This window comes from Narcine bancroftii, chromosome 6 (assembly GCF_036971445.1).
Source record: "Narcine bancroftii isolate sNarBan1 chromosome 6, sNarBan1.hap1, whole genome shotgun sequence".
NCBI classification, from domain to species: Eukaryota; Metazoa; Chordata; class Chondrichthyes; order Torpediniformes; family Narcinidae; genus Narcine; species Narcine bancroftii.
The window spans coordinates 235502720-235524347 of NC_091474.1; the positions used below are offsets into that span (position 1 = coordinate 235502720).

Genomic DNA, 21628 nt, shown 5'->3' on the forward strand with positions numbered 1-21628 from the left:
AGCATGAAGTAGCCCTCAACCAGGTTTCAAGACCAGGAATCAGTCGATCGCAAGCTGCCCCCAAGCACAAGCCAGAAGAGAATCTTTCGACCTGGTGTTTTTATAGCGCTGGGGAGCGCAAGCCCATAAGTGCCGCCAACCCTGCAGCTTCCAGGAAAACGACCAGGCCAACCGCAGTTGATGGCTGCGATGGCTGGCCACGTTAACAGCCTCCTTTATGTCACCGACAAATCCACCAGCTGGTATTTCCTGGAAAACACGGTCCAAGCTAAGCATCCTACCCCCTACAATGCTAGAGACTCGCACCCGATCTCCCAGTCCAACCCTGCGGGTGGCCAATGGTTCCACCATCAAGACCTACGGCACCCTCAGGGCGCAGATCCAGATCGGCAAAGAAAAATTTCACTGGATATTCATATTGGCCTCGGTGGGCACTGCGCTCTTGGGGACTGACTTCCTGAGGGCTGACGGCTTGCTGGTCAACATGAAGAGCAAGAGGTTGGTCAATGCCCGAACTTCGCACTCCATGCTTTTGGACACCATGGACGCCGTCAGATCCAAGATCTCCGCCATGTCTGCCGCCAGAGATGAGTACGCCGATAATACTCCATGAATTCCCCGCCATCTTGGAGGCACGCTTCAATGCCGCTTACCCCCAACATGGAGCTTTCCACCACATCGCTACGCAAGGCCCCCCCATTGCACGCTAAGCCCAGACTGCTGCTGCCCAAAAAGCTACAGCAGGCGAAGAAGTTGTTTTCAAGACTCCAAGAGTTGGGGATCGTCCGGCATTCAGACAGTGCCTAGGCATCACCACTCCACATGGTACCCAAGTCGTCTGGGGGCTGGAGACCCTGCGGAGACTACCGACAGCTGAACGATACCACAATCCCCGACAGGTACCCAGTCCCCCACATACAAGATTTCTCGGCCAACCTCCATGGCGAGCAGCTCTTTTCCAAGGTCGACCTAGTGCAGGGATATCACCAGATCCCAGTGCACCCCGACGATGTGGAAAAGACTGTGATCATCACCCCATTCGGCCTTTTCGAGTTCCTCTGGATGCCTTTCGGGTTAAAGAATGCGGCCCAGACGTTCCAGCGCCTCATGGACGCAGTGTGTAGGGACTTGGACTTTGTGTTCATCTGCTTAGATGATATCCTTATCGCCAGACGCAACCGTGAAGAGCACAAGGCCTATCTCCGCACCCTGTTTACCCGGCTGGTGGAGTTTGGCCTCATGGTCAAAGTGGCCAAATGCCAGTTCAGCAAGCAGTCGCTGCAGCTCCAGGGGCACATCATCTCGGCAGCTGGGGCCGCTCCGGCACCGGAGAAGGTGGCAGCCGTCCAACGTGTCCCCAACCCGTCCAGCCTCAAAGGCTTGCAAAAGTTCATGGGGATGGTGAACATTTACCATCGGTTCATCTCCAGTGCTGCCTGTACCATGCACCCACTGTTCGCACTTATCGCCGTGAAGGAAAAGATCTTATCCTGGTCAGAAGAGGCAGACAAGGCTTTTACGGCAACGAAAGAAGCCCTCTCTAGTGCGACATTGCTGGTGCACCCACGCCCGGAGGCGCACATGGTGCTCTCGGTGGACGCCTCAGCTATGGCAGTCGGGGAGCTCTGGAACAATAGCTTGATGGACAATGGCGCCTGCTGACCTTTTTCAATAAACAGCTGTGCCCGCCGGAGCTCAAGTACAGTGCATTCGATCGGGAACTCCTGGCGCTGTACTTGACCATTCGCCATTTCTGCTATTTCCTAGTGGGCAGATTCTTCACGGTCTTCACAGACCATAAGCCCCTCACCCAGGCACTCGCCATGGCCAAGGACCCGTGGTCAGCCAGACAATAGTGCCACCTCTCTTATGTATTGGAATTCATAACTGACATTCGGCACAGGGCAGGCAAGGACAACGTGGTAACGGATGCACTCTTACGCCCGTCCATCAACACGCTAGCCACCAGCCTTGATTATACACAGCTATCCCAGGCCCAACAGCACGACACAGAGACACAAACCCTCCGGACTGCCATCTCGGGCCTTGACCTCAAGGACATCCAGTTGCCCAACAGCCTGGACGCTCTGCTCTTTGATGTCTCCATAGGCCCACCGCTCCCGGTAGTACCGCCGCAGTGGAGGGCGAGAGTCTTTAGCCTAATCCACGACCTCGCTCATCCCTTGGTGAAGACGACAGTGCAGATGGTCACGGAGCGATTCGTGTGGCACGGGCTCAAGAAGGAGGTGGCGGATTTGGCTAGGAACTGCACCAGATGCCAGGCCTCCAAAATCCACAGACACACACAGGCCCCAATCTAACCCTTCGACTCGTCAGCACGAAGGTTCCAGCACATCGATGTTGATGTAATCGGCCCCTTGCCGGTGTCCAGGGAGGCACTCTACCTCTTTACCATAGATAGTGGACTGAGCCACGAGATGGCCCGAGGCCATCCCGATCAGGGAAGCTTTGGCGGAGACGTGTGCTGGTCAGTCAGTGGATCGCCTGTTTCGGCATCCCGACGGACATCACCAGTGACAGGAGCGCCCAGTTTACCTCCGCGCTGTGGATGGATGGGGGTTAAACTTGGGGGTTAAACTCCACCACATCATGGCCTACCACCCTGAAGTGCCAGTTGATGAAGTAGACAAAGATGATGTGGTCAAACATCATGGCTTTTATTAGCAGAAAGTCATGGTACAATAATGAAAGACAATAGGTGCATAAACAGTTATATCCAAGGGGAGTGTCCTTAACAGTAGAGATAACGCACAGCCAATGTTAGTACAGCAAGGCTCGCCAGAGGGGAGACAGGCAGCTTGGCAGACATTCACCACAGTCTCCCCCCGGCAGAAGCAAGCGATACATGGATACCATATTTGGCCTTGAGATACTCTAACAGCCAAAATACACCAGTATCTAGCAAGCAATCGAAATATAATGAGATGTTTTATGAATATGTCAGCCTATTAGGTTGTTTACGAATTCTGGTGCTTCGTCTCAAAACCTTAAATCTCAAGGTGGCTCCTTTGCAACCTTGGGAACTGGTATAGGTCCTGGGTCAGTAGTGTGGGAAGGAATGACTTCTGGACCTGCTCCAGAATCGCCAGCGTGAGGCAGTGGAGCCTCAGCATGTCCATCTGAAAGCTGACTAGGGGTCACAGGCTGGGGGGATGAGTCCAACCTCTCAGGCTCATTCTGAGTAGGGGTGCGAGGAAGGGGCGAACCAGGTGAGGCCAGATCTCTTAGGGGTACAGTGTCAGTACTCCCGTCTGGGAATTTAACATGAGCGTAGTTGGGGTTAGAGTCTGTTAGACAACAGACTCGCCAAGGCAAATAGCGCCTTTGGAAGACTACACAAAAGAGTCTGGAAAAACAACCAACTGAAAAACCTCACAAAGATAAGCGTATACAGAGCCGTTGTCATACCCACACTCCTGTTCGGCTCCGAATCATGGGTCCTCTACCGGCACCACCTACGGCTCCTAGAACGCTTCCACCAGCGTTGTCTCCGCTCCATCCTCAACATCCATTGGAGCGCTCACACCCCTAACGTCGAGGTACTCGAGATGGCAGAGGTCGACAGCATCGAGTCCACGCTGCTGAAGATCCAGCTGCGCTGGATGGGTCACGTCTCCAGAATGGAAGACCATCGCCTTCCCAAGATCGTATTATATGGCGAGCTCTCCACTGGCCACCGTGACAGAGGTGCACCAAAGAAAAGGTACAAGGACTGCCTAAAGAAATCTCTTGGTGCCTGCCACATTGACCACCGCCAGTGGGCTGATAACGCCTCAAACCGTGCATCTTGGCGCCTCACAGTTTGGCGGGCAGCAGCCTGCTTTGAAGAAGACCGCAGAGCCCACCTCACTGACAAAAGGCAAAGGAGGAAAAACCCAACACCCAACCCCAACCAACCAATTTTCCCTTGCAACCGCTGCAATCGTGTCTGCCTGTCCCGCATCGGACTGGTCAGCCACAAACGAGCCTGCAGCTGACGTGGACTTTTTACCCCCTCCATAAATCTTCGTCCGCGAAGCCAAGCCAAAGACAAGTTGGGGTTAGTATGCAGTAGCTGAACTGGTTGGACTAGGGGTCTGTTTTACGCACCCGAGCGTGGCTCTTCAGCAGCACGGTTCCAGGCTCAGATAAACAGGCTGGCCAGTCACAGTTCCTGATTTCCTAAGAAGGGCAAACATATGTTCATGAGGTTTTTGATTTGTTGCAATACACAATAAAGACCGAATAGAATGTAGGGCCTCAGGCAGCACCTCCTGCCACCGGGTAACAGGGTAACCATGTGTTTTTAAAGCAAGATTAACAGTCTTCCAGACTGTAGCAGTAGCCCTTTCAACCCTGAGGGTTGTAGCTCGTGGTAAGGCTGGTGGCAATCCCCTTCCATAGCAGGGCCCGCCCTAGTTCAGCGCTCATGAATGCTGAGCCCCTATCGGTATGAATGTAATTGGGAAAAACAAAAATGCTGAAAATTCTGTCAAGTGACTTAATGACAGACGCTGACGAGACGTAGCAAAGTGTATCGCAAAGGGAAACCTGGAATATTCGTCAATTACAGTAAGGAAATATACATTTTTGTTGTTGGAAGGTAACGGTCCTTTAAAATCTAAGCTAATCCTCTCAAAAGGTCGGGTTGCCTTGATGAGAGTGGCCTCTGGAGCTTTGAAGTATTGCGGTTTGCATTCTGCGCAAACGGGACAGCTTTAGTCAGTTTCTTGACTTCTTCCAGAGAGTAAGGAAGGTTATTAGCCCTTATGTAGTGGAAGAACCTAGTGACTCCTGGGTGGCACAGTCTGCTATGGATCTCTTTTAGCCCGTCCAGCTGAGCACCAGCAGCAGATCGTGACAATGCGTCAGAGGGATTGTTTAACCTGCCCGGTCTGTACTGGATCTCATACTTATAAGTTGAGTGTTCTATTCGCCAGCGTGCCATCTTATCATTCTTGATTGTACTTTTGTGTTTAGTACTGAACATGTGGGCTACAGATTTCTGATCAGTGACAAGAGTAAATTTTCTGCTGGCTAGAAAGTGTCTCCAGTAGCGAACAGCTTCAGTAATAGCCTGGGCTTCTTTTTCAATGGCAGGATGTTAAAGTTCAGCTCCGCGTAACGTGCAGGAGAAGAATGCCACAGGTCTGCCCTTTTGATTAAGGGTTCTTGCCAAGGCACAATCTTGGAATTGGACATCCTCGTCAATGGACGAGAGTGCAGCTTTGGCAATATCAGCTTTAATTCTCTCGAAAGCCTTCAAGGCCATTGGAGAGAGAGGAAAAGATTTAGTGTCAAACAGAGGGCGTGCCTTCGTGGTATAGTCCCAAACCCATTTGCAGTAGTAGGAAAAGAATCCCATACCTTTTAAGGACTTTTGCTGAGTTTGGGGGTGGTAACTTCTTAAGGGGGGCCATTCTTTCCGGGTCTGGGTGGATTTCACCTTTGCGGACAATGTAGCCCAGAATGGGTAGTTCTGTTGCGTTGAACACACATTTTCCCTCGTTAAATGTAAGGTTGAGTTCTTTAGGTGTTGCTAAAAATTTCTTTAAGTTGTTGTGCTCAGGCAGCCTGTGTTTTCCCACAGATAGTGACATTATCCAGATAGGGAAACGTACCCTGTAACTCATACGTCCTAACAATCTTATCCATTTCCCTCTGAAACACGGACACATCATTAGTGACCCCAAAAGGTATCCTTTTAAACTGGTATAAACCCCTATCAGCCTCAAAGGCTGTATAGTGTCGTTCCTTTTTCTTAATGGGGAGTTGGTGATAAGCTGCTTTGAGGTCAATAGTGGAGTATAATCATTTCATTGATGCGTGGCAAGGGGTAAGCATCCAGGTTAGTGTAACGGTTGATTTCTGGCTGTAGTCAATAGCCAGTTGTCTCTTAGTGTGATTTTTCACGACTACTACTTGGGCCCGCCATGAACTCTTACTAGGCTCAATTACTCCCACTTTAAGCAGTCTCTGGGTCTCCGTGATAAACTCACGATCCTCTTTGCTGTAAGAATGACTCTCAGTGGCAATCGGCTGACACTCAGGGGATAAATCACTGGAAAGGGAAGGAGCTTTGATCCTTAATGCAGACAGACCACAGTAACTAGCGCGGGGGATGGTAAGTGTGGGTAGTGGCCCACCGAACTTTAACACTACACTGTTCATCTGAGATTGAATATCTAACCCCAGTAACACGGGGGCGCAGAGCTCCGGCATAATAAAGAGCCACACATCAGCAAGGCAATGTCCCTGCAAATTTAAAGTAACTTTACACTTGTCCCATACAGTTTTTGTAAGTTCACTACAAGCCATCGACATCTTTCGGTTCGCTGGATATCTCCGCAAATTTAAGGCTCTGGCAACTTTCTCATGGATGTAGCTGTCAGTACTCCCCGAGTCTATTAGACAATCAAAAGTCTCACCATTCACCTCCCCCTTCATAGTCAACCGTTCCAGTCTGTAACATCCCCCAAACCTTACAGTCAATTGAGCTATCACAGGGGATCTCACCTTGCCATCACTTGAAGTCGATTCAGCCTGCTCGTCTGAAGATTCCCCCTTTTCACAGTTGTCTTCCATTCCTGCAGCTCCAGGATGCATTTTCTTGGTGCCTCTCTTCTTATCAGTGGGAGTACATTTCGCCCTACACACTTTAATGAAGTGGCCGAGTTTCCCACAATAGCTGCAGGTAGCAAATTGAGCCGGGCACTTCTGTCTGGGGTGCCAGCTCTTATCACAGAAGTAGGATTTTTCAGGAGTTTGCCCTTTTCTTTCCTTTGGGGTTCCAGCACTTCTGGATGTTTCCTTTTCGGTTTCTAGCATTTCACTGGACCGCATGGCACTTCTCAGTGTTTTGGCTAGAGTGACTGCCCAGTCGTAGGTTAAGGGCTCTGTCTCCAGCAGCTTCTGTCAGATGTAACTGGGGTCAATCCCGTTGACAAAAGCATCCAGCTTCAAGGCATTGCGGTGTTGTTGCACATTGACTGCCCTGACATCACATTCATTTGCCAGTGAGTCGAGAGCCAGTGCATAGGCAGAATCACATTCCCCGGGTTTCTGGTGTCTAGTCAGCAACTGGTGTCGAGCTAGGACCACGTTCAGTGGCGCTGGATAGTAAGAAGTCAGATGTTCCCGGGCTATAGCCAGAGTGGTAGCTTCTTGCTGGGACCTCACCCAGCAGAGAGTTCAGGTGGCCCCACTGTATCGCCTCATCGATCACGTTGTTTCGAGTCATGTAGTAATCGAAACAAGCAATCCAGTAGTTGAAAATTTCTCTGGCCCTCGGGGCCATCTGGTCGTTTATCAGCCGCATCCATTTCTGCTCATAAAATTGAATGCCAGTTGATGAAGTAGACAAAGACGATGTGGTCAAACAATAATCATGGCTTTTATTAGCAGAAACTCATGGTACAATAATGAAAGACAATAGGTGCATATACAGTTATACCCAAGGGGATTGTCCTTAACAGTAGAGATAATGGACAGCCAATGTTAGTATAGCAAGGCTCGCCAGAGGAGAGACAGGCAGCTTGGCAGGCATTCACCACACACTCAAATCCAGCAGTTTGGTGGAGAGGTTTCACCAGCACCTAAATGCCTGACTCACCAGCCCAGACTGGGCAGACGAACTGCCTTGGGTCCTCCTTGGGATCAGGATGGCACCCAAGGAGGACCTGCAAGCCTTGTCGGCAGAACTGGGTATACGGCGCGCCACTTTCCTTGCCTGGCGAGTTCTTCGACTCAGAAACCGACACAGCACCCGAGGACATGAACCTGCTGGCGGATCTCCACAGGAAACTGGCCTCCCTGGCCCCTCCACCCCCATCACGCCACGGCATCCGGCCATCCCACCGCCCCAAGTAACTGGACTCGGCACAGTTTGTGTTCGTCCAGAGAGGACTGCAGAGGGCACCATTACAGCACCCATACGAAGGTCCGTATAAAGTCATCCGGCAGAACTTTCACTCTGGATGTGGTGGGGGGTGGAGGAGGAACTTTTTACAGTGGACCGCTTGAAGGCGGCCCATTTGGACTTGTCACAAACGGTCGTGCCCAAGTGCCAAGGTCGCCCTCCCAAGGGGGCGGGACGTGGAGCCGGTTCTGGGGGGGGGATGTTGTGTGGCGGTGCACTCTCAAATGGTGAACCGGCCCCGCGTGTTATGCCACATGGCAGGACATCCTTGGGAAGATGGCGCCGTCAGCGATTCTTCTTGACTTAAACCTCCCTCTCAGCGCGTGCCTCGGGCAGCGATTATGACGTCACCACGCACATGGTGACTAAGCCAGCGCTGCCCTTAAAGGGGCACACGCTAAATTCAAATAAACAGTCGTTATCGACCCTCAACGTGGTGGCTGTGCTTTCTTCATCTCCGCAGAGCACCACAGTATAATACTGAAGGCATTTTGCTGCTTAAGATTAAATAACCATTCCTTTGAGGGGATTGTTTCAAGCTGAGGTCTTACAGTCAGTTGTTTGCTTATTTCCAAAGACAGGAAAATGGTTATCATTGAATTGGCTTTCTATAATTAAAAGATATGGAATTGTGGCAGACATAATCAAAAAGGGTCCTTTAAGACAGTGTTAGCCTGGCTCTTGGCACATGTAAATGTTGCTTCCCCAGTGATCTCCATATTCATTATTTTGAACAGAGTTTGTTGAATTCCAGACACTTGAGGCAAAGCCATTGGCGCCCTTGGCCATTCTGCAGGCTTTTGATGTTTCCACATTCTGTTTGACAAGCTTGTAGTGCCGTCAGCTGTTTTGGGGCGGGAACCCGTGTATGAATGGGCTGTGTCTGACAGCTCATTGTGTGTCATGGAGTTATTGTGTAGGACCAGAGATAGCTTTATGCAGAGGTGATAATGGATAGTTGTCTGGAATTTTGTTAGTTGCAGCTGACCTGTCTGTGTGAGTGTCCCAATACCCATTTCTTAGGTATTCACAGCAATCATTTAAAAAATCTAACTCTATCTTTCATAATACGGTTATAAATAACATCTTAACTCTTATACACAGCACATTCATTTCATTACATTGTCAACCAATACCACAGAGGAAGGCGTCACTGATCCTCTCTGCCACTTTTAGGGTCCTGTGGATTCTCTACAGCAACTGCACCACACTGTGATATGGCCGGTTAGGACCCTCGATAGAGCTCCTGTAAAAGGATGACATGATGGTGGCCGATGGCCTTGCCCACTTCAGTCTTCTCAGGAAGTGCAGCCACTATTGCGCCTTCCTGACAAGTGAGATATTTTTCCACAATATGTCACTTGTTAAGAGGACTCCAAGGAACTTGGTGCTCTCCACCCTCTCCACTTCCAAGTTATTAATATGTAGTGGAAGATGGTCATTCCTGGTTCTCCTGAAGTCCACTATCATCTCCCTCGCCTTGTCCACGTAGAGACTCAGGTTGTTATTCTCTCACCACATCATGAGAATTTCCATCTCTTCTCTGTAGTGTAACTCCGGAAATAATATTCATGAAATCTGTGCAACAGATTTTTGTGGTTTTGTAAATTTTGTCATTCTTCTTGGTCAAATCCATAGGTTTTTCAATTTAATATTCAGGGATTGCAGTCTAGATATTTGAACACATAGGTCGTCACACAGTATCTTTGCTGCCTAGTAAAGTGGGCCAGTTATCATTATCATGTATCTCCATTTAAGCTTCCACAAGTTCAACATGATTAAAACAATTTTTTTTTTGCAGGCACAATTGTTCTTCTATTCTATTTGCCAAGCAGATTTTTTGCAAAGATTGGTGTTCATAGTTCATGTAGCAGTTTGCACGATGCTGTTACAGCGCCGGCGACTCGGGTTCCAATCCCACACTGTCTGTAATGAGTTTGTACGTTCTCCTCGTGTTTGCGTGGATTTTACCTGGATGCTCCAGTTTCATCCCACCGTCCAAAACATAAGGGGTTATAGATTAATGTTGGTGTAATTAGATGGCATGGTTTTAAATGGCCAGACTGTGCTGCAAATAAAAATATTTTAAAAAATCTTTTATATTCCTTAAATTATTTGGAAAGAAAGTATCACAATGATGAACGTATCCATTTAGTAATGGGAAAATAAATTTTAACCAGCATTAGTCAATTTACGATAATTTGCCGCTCTGGACTGAATAGGATGAACTCTTGAATTTGCATCTGCAATAACATTTATTTTGGAGAGTCCCCTGCATGAAACTTGCCATTGAAAATAATGAAGTTCATCTGCGTCCTGTTGCGAATGAGAATCTTGCTTTATGAGCATTTGTACACTTAGGGAAGGAAGCTCAGCAGGTAGACTTGTTCTTGTGAAGTGGTCTTATTTGTTAACATCTTACTGCAATTGTGTTGCATGTACCATGTTTTCAACTGATTGCTTGGGATCAGGAAGGTGATTCATGAACGATTAATGACATATGTCCTGTTAATCTACAAAGGGGAATTTGTTTTCTTTATTTTTTTTTACAATTTCCTTTTCAGTTTCAGTAAAACACAGGAATTTATCGAAATTGACCAAGTTGTCCTGGATGTTTCCTGTAAATCTGTGGGTTATTTCCTCTGAATTTTAACAATGGTTTACTCATATTTAGGAAGAATTGGGTTTCCACCATATAAAACCCTGAATAAACCACACAAGACCATGAATGCCCAAATAAAAATGTAAATGATTTTGCAGAAGTCCCTTGTCCCTTCGTAGATTGTACAGCTTTCCACTTTTTAATTACCTGTCGTCTCTTCTGCATTTTTCTGCATTCTTTTGCTTTATAGAGACGCGTTTCTACTTTTTAAGGTACCTTTTCAAAGAAGTCCAGATAATCTAAAGGGAAATTTCCACTAATCAATTTTATTTATAACTGAGTCCAATAAATCAAATGTTTTCAACTTGGATAGCCTGCTAAAGGAATGGAAGACCATTTTAGTTTCTTGCTATTGATCAATAATCAGCATTCATGTTGGAAACCCATAGTGGTGGAACAAGTCAAGTCTTATTTATTGTCATCTAATTGAACAAGGAGAACCTGATGGAACAGCGTTCTCTGGTCCTTGATGCAGAACACGCAGATGCTCAGCCAGTCATCCCACACATGCCGACAAACAAAACATAGGCAGGACAAGTATTCATTTATCTTTGGCTTGGCTTCGCGGACCAAGATTTATGGAGGGGTAATGTCCACGTCAGCTGCAGGCTCGTTGGTGGCTGACAAGTCCGATGCGGGACAGGCAGACACGGTTGCAGCGGTTGCAAGGGAAAATTGGTGGGTTGGGTTTTTCCTCCTTTGTCTTTTGTCAGTGAGGTGGGCTCTGCGGTCTTCTTCAAAGGAGGTTGCTGCCCACCGAACTGTGAGGCGCCAAGATGCACGGTTTGAGGCGAGATCAGCCCACTGGCGGTGGTCAATGGGGCAGGCACCAAGAGATTTCTTTAGACAGTCCTTGTCCCTCTTCTTTGGTGCACCTCTGTCACGGTGGCCAGTGGAGAGCTCACCATATAACACGATCTTGGGAAGGCGATGGTCCTCCATTCTGGAGACGTGATCATCTCGAGTACTTCGATGTTGGAGATGAAATCGCTCCAATGAATGTTGAGGATGGAGCGGAGACAACGCTGGTGGAAGCATTCTAGGAGCTGTCGGTGATGCCGGTAGAGGACCCATGATTCATATATATAAATAAATAAATAAACATTGTTTCATGAATATGAGAGTCTCAGATGATTCAAGTGAGTAGTTCCTTTGGTTGTTCAGCATTCTCACTAGCCATGGGAAGAAGCAGTTCCTCAGTCTGGCTTTGATACTCCTGTATCTCTTTGAAAGATACTGTGTGGAGGGTGGAAGGGATCCTGAATGATCTTGAGTGCCCTCTTCAGACAATGATTCTGGTAGATCACATTGATGGGAAAGAGAGACTCCAGTGATCCTCTTATTGTCCTGTGGATTGATCTCTGATCCATTTCTCTGCAGCAACCATACCACACTGATGCAGCTGGCCAGGACACTCGATTGAGCTCCTGTTGAAGGTTCAAGTCAAGTCAACTTTATTTATTGTTTATACCAAGATAGCGTTTCTCCAGGATCATGAAACATATTTACATAAATATAAGTGAGGAAAGCAGTTAACACATTAAAATATTAAGGTATTAAGACGTATGCACTGAAAGTCCACAGCACACTATGCACATCTGTACTGGGTGTTCAGAGCCTGATGACTTGGGGGAAAAAGCTGTTTCCCACTCTGGGCATAAGGGACCGAGAGTTACGGTACCTCCTGCCAGGTGGCAGAAAGGAGAAAAGTTTATATGCAGGATGTGTAGTCTTTTGCACAATGTTTATTGCTTTCTGCCTGCATTGAGTGTAGTAGATATCCATCATGCTTTGAAGAGGTTCCCCAATGGTTTTTTCTGCGACTTCACTATCCTCTGCAGGGTCTTGTGGTCCGAGGAGGTCCAGCTCCAAACCAGGCAGTGATGCGGTTGTACAGGATGCTCTCAAAGCATCCTCTGTAGAATGTAGAGAGGAGGTTGATATAATGGTGACCAGTAACCTTGTCCACTTCAGTCTTTAAGGAATTGCATTCGCTGTTGCGCCTTCCTGACAAGTGAGTAAAGTTGTGTGTGTGCCACGATAGGTCACTAGTTAAGTATACTCCAGTTAACTTGGTGCCTTTCACTATCTCCACTACAGAGTTATGATGTGTGGTAGAGGATGGTCATCCTTGGTCCTCCTGAAGTCCACAATCATCTTTGTCTGGTCCACATTGAGACTCTTGCACCACATCATGAGATTTTCCATTTCTTCTCTGTAGTACGACATTGTTGTTGCTATTGAGGCCGACTACTGTGTTAGTTGCAAAGTTGATGACACTGTTGGAACTGGTTCTAGCAATGCAGCAGTGGGTCAGTGGCATTAACAAGAGTGAGCTGAACAAACAGGCCTGAGGAGCTCCAGTGCTCAGTGTGATGGTGGTTGACATCCTGCTACTGACCAAGACAGACTGTGGTTTTCCATTAAGAAGTCCAGAGAGGAGTGCTGAGTCCCAGCGAGTCCCAAATTTCCTCAGAGTTGAAATACAGATTCATATTTCAGATTTATTGTCAGAGAACATACATGACATCATATACAACCCTGATACTCATTTTCCTGTGAGTGCGGCAGAATTACCACTTATTAGTTGTGCAAAAAAACTGTACATAGCATATACATGTATACAAATCAAGAACTGTAAACAGATAATGAATGTATCCAACTTGAATGTGCCATACAGAGAAAATAAAAATAATCAATAAAGTGCACAAGTAAGAGTCCTTAAATGAGTTCCTGATTGAATTTGATGTTGAGGAGTCCGATGGTGGAGGGGTAGTCGCTATTCCTGAACCTGGTGGTGCAAGTCTTGTGGCACCTATGCCTCTTTCCTTATGGCAGCAGCGAGAACAGAGCATGTGCTGGGTGGTGTGGATCCTTGATAATTGTTGCTGCTCTCCGACGACAGTGTTTCCTGTAGATGTTCTCGATAGTGGGGAGGGTTTTGACTGTGATTTCCTTGGCTGCATCCACTACCTTTTGGAGGACTTTTACACTCAGGGGTATTGGTGTTCCCATACCATGATGCAGCGGTCAGCACAATTTCCATCACACATCCGTAGAAATTTGCAGAGTTTCTGATATCATACCAAACTTCCTTAAACTCAGTAGAGGCACTGACATTAGTGTGTTGGATTCAAGAAAGATCCATCTAGATAGAGACTCCCAAGAACTTAAATTATATCCCCCAATGATCAGTGGATTGTATACCTCTGGTTTTCCCATCAAGAAGTCAACATTCAGCTCCTTAGTTTTGGTAACATTGTTTGTAAGGTTATTGTTGGTGCACCTTTCAGCCAAGTTTTCAATCTCTCTCCTGTATGCTGACTCATCACCTATCATTACTCAACCCACTACCACGGTATTGTCCGCAAATTTGCAGATGGTATTATTGACGTACAAAGCCACACAGTCATAGGTGTAAAGTGAGTAGAGCGGGGAGATATGTGGGGCTTCGGTACTGATGGAGTTTGTGGAGGAAATGTTCTTACCAGTCCTCCCTGACTTTGGTCTGGAGGTGAGGAAATCCATGATCCAGATACACAGTGAAGTGTTGAGTCTCAGGTCTTGGATTTTGCTGATCAGTTTTGAGGGGATGATGGTGTTAAATGCTGAACTGTAGTCAACAAAGAACATCCTGATGAATGCATCTTTGCTGTCCAGGTGTTCCAGGGCTTTGTGTAGAGCCAGTGAGAAGGCATCTGCCATCGACCTGTGTTATCTTTATTTTCCTTGAGCTTATCTGTTGTGTCTATCTTGTGCAGCTCCTTAGCTTGTGCTCATGTGGTCTCTGTTCCCTTACACATAAACACAGCCTTTTCCAGAATCAAATCTTTTTCACGCAACAGTCTTCCTCTAAGCCCATTATCTGTGATTCTGCAAACTATTCTGTCTTTAATGAGTGAATTTTCAAATCTCCAAATTCACAGGACTTAGTGCATGAAGCTCAGCTAAATACTGGTCAAAGCTCATAACATCACAGGAGAAAAACTTGAATCTCTCAAACGTGACGTTTTTACTTGGAACAAAATACTCCTCAGCCACTTCTGAAATCATGTTATATTTGTTCTTTCCAGATTAACAATTTTATGTGGGTTTAACACTTAACCAACTTCATTTTCCTTGAGCTGCTTCAACTGACTTCAAACAACAACCCCTGTTATATGTCACTTCTGCTTTCTGCCCAACCACGCATGTGTTGCATGCTGGGAAATGTAGTTCTTATTTGCACACACAATAACGCAACCTGTTGCTACAATAGGAGAACTAGAACATATCCATGTCACTGCTCAGGCAGGAGTTGATACGCTTCAACACCAACCTTTCAAAATACTTCATCACAGTTAATGTAAGTGCTACTGGTCGAGTCATTCAGGCTGATTACACTCTTCTTGGGCATTGATATGATTGATGCCTGTTTGAAACAAGTGGGTACCAGACCCTGCTGGAGTGAGATATTGAAGATAACCATTAATACATTAGTAAGTTGGTCAGCACCTATTTTTAATACTCGGCACCAGATGCTTTCCTCGAATTCACTCTCCTGAAGGCAGCACGCACGTCGTTATTGAGCTCTCTTCAGGAAGATGACCTGTGCTCACAAGAAGGATGGTCACTAAATTGAGATGGCAGAGGATATACAATCCCTGTGAATCTCCGATCCAACCCAGCATGAGGAGAGGGCTGGAAAAAAGTGCAAATTTAATTAAAGATGACCTTTATAAACTGCGCATATTTATATAAATTATAGCAAACATCATTCACATATAAAATTTTTAGCCTGCATCCCCCGATGTACTTTTATCAAATTGGTGTTGGATACACAGGTAAAAGTCTATCATGAAACGCATCCAACTGCTGCATGTCTCTTGTGGCAAATTTGCCAGAACTTTTTTTTGCATGCTTTTACTTCACAATCCCATCTTATTTCCCTCCTTATCTATGTAATTTCACCTATTCTATCTTGGTCTTGATAAAGGGTTTAGACCCGAAACAATAACTGACTTTTTCTACCCAATGATGCTGTCTGACCTAATTGTTCCTTTGCCTGCTCAAGATTTCAGTATCTGCAGCTTTTGTACCTCACAATTATTTTGTGGCAATTTTTGCTGGAACAGCAAGCTGATTACATTGCGGCAAAAATAAGCATATGGGATCTGAGGTAATGGGGCACCAGCCAAGCTTTTCTGAGCAATTAATTTCAGCTTTGAGAAGAAAATAAAGATTAAGGAAAAATGAGTCAAATGGAAAAATAAAATATGTAAGAATTATTTAAAAAAATTCTGTGAATAATTTATCACATGGAAAATGAAACTCTGACGCAGAGAGCTTGATTGACTGCAAATATATTTAATTTAATATGGCTCAAACTACTCAACTAGGATTTGTAAGTATGTAAGAAGACATACCGTATATTTCAGGGTACAAGTTGAGTCGTGAAACCGAAAAAAAACTCTCAAAGAATGGGGTCGACTTATACTCCTGATTTACTTTTTAGACCAAAATCCAATCCGTGGTGTTTAAGTCGGCCCTTGAAAAACAAAAAAACCCAACTGCGACAGATTTTCATTGAGATTTTTATTGAAAACAACAATACTATTAGCACCCATCAAAATCGCGCTGTCATCATCTGAAGCAAAGATGGCGGCAAGCACATCCGTACTCTCACTGTTTAAACAGTCATCATACGGGTCCCAGTCTGTGTCTGATGAGGCGGTTTCAGCTTCGTCGTCAAGAGACGCCACACTTTTTAAACAATTCTCTCACAGTCTCCAGCATTCTCCCACGCCTTGAGCACGAAGTTACACAGCACATGATGCAGCACACATTGCTCCACCCGTCGACTTTTCTGCACTCAACATCCTTGTATTCCATTTCTCGAGCAAATGGGTTGTTCAAGAAGACATCGAGAGGTTGCAATATAGGCGTAAAATCATCCGAGATAACTGCCATGTATTATGTCGTGCTGATCTACTTGTAGTCTTCACAGTTAAGTGGCTACGAAACATATCCTCGACCAGCAAACTCCGTTCTTTGCGTAAACCACCTGGTCGCCTGTTCCACACATTGTCTATCCATAGTTTTACACCATTTTCATCCATCCAGCCTTTTTCCTGAAAATATACAAAAATACCTCCAGGGAATTTCATTTTTGGTTTAATTTTGCATTTGAAGATTACCAAGGGTCTTAACTTTGTCCCGTTGGCCATGCATGATACCACCATGGTAAACCTGGTCCTTTTGTGGCCTATATTTCTGGTTTGCACAGTTTTAACACCTTTCCAGTCCACTATTCTATTCCCTATCATGTTGAAATTCATGGGGTTTCGTCCATGTTTCCGATATTTTCCAATGCAAATTGGTGTTTCTGCCGGTTCTGTCTAACAAACTGGTGAAAACTTACAACTTTATGATCAAAATTGTTTGGTAGTTTCTGTGCAATTTTTGTTGGGTGATGTAATACCAGATTTTTTTCTGTTCAAGAAACAATTGCACCAGCCTACTATAGCCTCAAAATCATCATTAAGGTCTGGGTGCAACTTGGCCCACTGCAGTGCAAATGTTCTTATTTTATTTCGGGAGACTATGAAGCAGCATTGCCTCTGTCCCTGTTCCTCTTCTGCTACGTGATTTCCAACTCTGGCCAATGAGTGATTCCTTTTTGTTATGTTTCTTAAAGTCTCTTCTTTCTTCCTCCAATTTCTTAACCATCTTCTCATCCACATCAATTTTCTTGCCACAGCGCAGTTGTTAGTTTTCTTGGCCATTTCTATCACTTTCAACTTAAAGCTCACCTCATATTTTCGTCATGTGCGGTGTTGTGTCGATGGACCCTCCATGATAGCAATCACCTCCACCAGATCAATCCGCACACTCTACGAGGGTCAATGTATATGGTGGCCAATGGCCCATATCAGACACCGCGGGCTTTGGGGGGATGACTTATATGCCAGTCAAGGGGACACCTCGGGGAACCAGAAAATGTGGGTCGATATACCATAAAACCTTTAAAATGAGGCTGAAAAAGTGGGGGGGGGGGGAGGGTCAACATATGCCAGTCAATTTATACACCAAAATATATGGTATTTTAGCCCCATCAACTCTGCAAAATATTTCTAACCACCAGCCTAGTTTGGATAGGTAAATGTACAGTAATGCAGAAAGTGGCAGGCATGACCAAGTCCATCATGGGCACTGATATTCCATCCATTGAAGATATCTATGTGTGGCGCTGATTCAAGAAGGCTGCCAACATAATAAAAGATCGCTTTGGCCTAAGACATGCTATCATCTTGTTTCTACTTTTAGGCAATAGGCACAGAATCCTAAATTCTGGCACCTTTGGGTTCAAGAACCACTTTCTTCCAACAACTATCAGGAACCTTTAACTCCATGTCCTACCCTAATCATAACACTACTTCATTACCACAAAGATCTGACTGCATTACTTACACAACATATTTTTTGGAGTATTGACTTTTGTTCTTCCTTTCATTTTTGTTGTATTTTTTTTCTCCTCTTTTGAGTTGATTGTATATTTAATTTGTTGTTACTGTACTTTATGTACTTCAAAAGTTGTGAAAATTAAACTTTCACTGCATCTGTATGTTGAGCAAATGTCTTCTTCTTCTTCTTTGGCTTGGCTTCGCGGACGACGATTTATGGAGGGGGTAAATGTCCACGTCAGCTGCAGGCTCGTTTGTGGCTGACAAGTCCGATGCGGGACAGGCAGACACGGTTGCAGGGGAAAATTGGTCGGTTGGGGTTGGGTGTTGGGTTTTTCCTCCTTTGCCTTTTGTCAGTGAGGTGGGCTCTGCGGTCTTCTTCAAGGGAGGTTGCTGCCCGCCGAACGGTGAGGCGCCAAGATGCACGGTTTGAGGCGATATCAGCCCACTGGCGGTGGTCAATGTGGCAGGCACCAAGAGATTTCTTTAGGCAGTCCTTGGTGCATCTCTGTCACGGTGGCCAGTGGAGAGCTCGCCATGAGGACAATAAACCATTCATTCATTCCTCTGGCAATTTTGAGAAAGCTGTGTGCACTATTCCACAAGCTAATCAAACATTAGCTCGACATGATTAACAGCTAGTTCTCCATCACACTTTATGAGTTCATTCATCATTCTGTCCTACTCCCAAGACAGTCACATCATTGATGGTGCCATTGTGGTACAGTTTCTGAAGTCTTCAGCTTTGATTCTGGATATCATGGAGTGACAAGGCATCAGAGTTAATACTATTACTGGGAGATTTACTGTTATGACTCTTCCATCAGGTGATGAATCAGTATTTCTCCATAGTGAGTAACAATGAATAAAGAGCAAAACTATTTAAATCTTTGAAGTTCTCTAAACAGAATTCATTTTGTGTCTATCACCAGGAGTGGCTCAATCGCACTGACATAAAATTAACTGACCAAGCTTAGACAAAGATAGCTGCGAAAGAACTTGTGCCAAGTGACAAAAGAACCAACATGAGGGAAATCCTGTTTGGCTGTGCTCTTACCAGAAATATCCATCAACCTGAAATATCAACAGTTCTTTTTCTCCCTCTAGTGCTGGTCAACTTGCTGAATTCCTCTAGCAGATTGTGTTTAACTTGACATTCCAGCATCCTCCTTCCTGTTCGTCCACTTGACAGTACAGTTGGGCTTCATTTCAGCCCGGTCTTCACGGAGATAAAACCCTTCAGACTGAGTTTTCTTTTCCTTAATGTTATAAAGTACTAGTTGAGATTAACTGGGACCGATGTAGAATGGATCTAACAGTTCAAATCTTGAACATTCATAAGATGTGTGCATAATATACGGCACCAAGAGTTTTTGTATCCCATTTCGACTATTAAATAGGCACGCAATGTCAGTTTAACATGTATCTGATGTACTGGACTGCCTAAAGAAATCTCTTGGTGCCTGCCACATTGACCACCGCCAGTGGGCTGATATCGCCTCAAACCGTGCATCTTGGCGCCTCACCGTTCGGCGGGCAGCAACCTCCTTTGAAGAAGACCGCAGAGCCCACCTCACTGACAAAAGGCAAAGGAGGAAAAACCCAACACCCAACCCCAACCCACCAATTTTCCCCTGCAACCGTGTCTGCCTGTCCCGCATCGGACTTGTCAGCCACAAACGAGCCTGCAGCTGACGTGGACATTTACCCCCTCCATAAATCGCGAAGCCAAGCCAAAGATGTACTGGAAAATTGGGCATTTATAATAGTATTGTGTTTTTTGCTAATTCTTTGGCATTGAGGATTTCTTGTTTTCACTCAATGTGGGAGCCTCAAACCATTATTTTATTCTGAAGAAAACTTCCTTGGTCTGCAGTTCATAATCTAAACCCTATGTTCATTTTGATTAAAATATTAAAAATATAATTTTTTTTTAAAAACTTTTCTTTCACAGTTTAAAAATAGTCGGATTATTTCTGCCGATAAGCATTGCCTCTGTTCCAGGGAACAACTCATGATGGAACAATCATAAGATGTGTGGATTATTGCGATATTTAGAATCCGTTGTAGCTTCAGGTTTCTGTATTTACTTGTTTATAATAAAATATTCCAAGTTTATCTGTGATTCATTATCACTGGAAAATGAATGAAAAAATAAATCAAATAAAAATTATGTTTCAATGATAATCTGGTTAAATATACTGAGATATGTTTGCAGGAAATTGAGTCACCGTTTCAAATTCCTTCTTGTCAATATACAGGTCCAGCATTTTTGGGGGGAAAAGTGTTCATTAATAATCTGAAGAACTGGAAGTAATCCAGATGGGAAAAAGATTTAAATATACAAATTCAAGAAGAAGCTTGGTCAAAAATATGCTATGAAAGTGTAACTAATACAATTAACGCTTAATATCAAATGGTACAATTTAATTTTCTACATCAGCTATATTCTTTCTTTCATCTTTGGCTTGGCTTCGCGGACGAAGATTTATGGAGGGGGTAAAAAAGTCCACGTCAGCTGCAGGCTCGTTTGTGGCTGACCAGTCCGATGCGGGACAGGCAGACACGATTGCAGCGGTTGCAAGGTAAAATTGGTTGGTTGGGGATGGGTGTTGGGTTTTTCCTCCTTTGCCTTTTGTCAGTGAGGTGGGCTCTGCGGTCTTCTTCAAAGGAGGCTGCTGCCCGCCAAACTGTGAGGCGCCAAGATGCACGGTTTGAGGCGTTATCAGCCCACTGGCGGTGGTCAATGTGGCAGGCACCAAGAGATTTCTTTAGGCAGTCCTTGTACCTTTTCTTTGGTGCACCTCTGTCACGGTGGCCAGTGGAGAGCTCGCCATATAATACGATCTTGGGAAGGCGATGGTCCTCCATTCTGGAGACGTGACCCATCCAGCGCAGCTGGATCTTCAGCAGCGTGGACTCGATGCTATATTATACTCCATACAAATTACATACACTTCATTCAAATTGTTCTGATCAATGTTTTAGATGTAATAAAGAAGTAGGATCTTTCCTGCATGCAGAATGCCAATGTGAAAAGGTAGATAAGTTTAGGAAGTATATAAATATTTTATTGGGACGGGTTTTGAAGGATCCCAGAGTATTTTTATTGGGAGATATTTCTCAATTGAAGTTAGATATTTCTCAAAAGAAGCTTTTAAGTGTAGCAATAGCGATAGCAAAGAAATATATAGCTGTGACATGGAAATCTGGTGATATTATGGGGTTGAATAGATGGCGAATGGAATTATTAAATTGTATACCATTAGGGAAAATAATGTACAATTTACAAAATCAAGCAAAACAAATTGATAAGATTTGGAAACCCTACATGAATTTTATTGCTACGACTTTACCTGCAGTGTCTACCACACCCCCTCCAACCCATCTTAATTAGTTATGGTTTAAGATTATTATGTAAACTGCAATTAATTAGTTAAAAGATATGTTTATTAGACAGGCTTTTCTTTTTTTCTTTTTTCCTACTTTTTTGAGAAGGGAGGGTGGGTAGGGGGGGGAGAAAATGTAGAAAAACTATTATTTTTGTGTCGTTTTTATTATTCTTATGTTATGGATAAATACTGTGTACGTTTTGACGCAAATGAA

The 21628-nt window shown here is 45.0% G+C and overlaps 1 protein-coding gene across 1 annotated transcript in view; it reads left to right on the top strand.

Annotated features, from left to right (window-relative positions):
* The window catches only part of rbks (ribokinase), a 179687-nt gene that overhangs the window by 55268 nt on the left and 102791 nt on the right, over nt 1-21628 (top strand). The window lies entirely within an intron of this gene.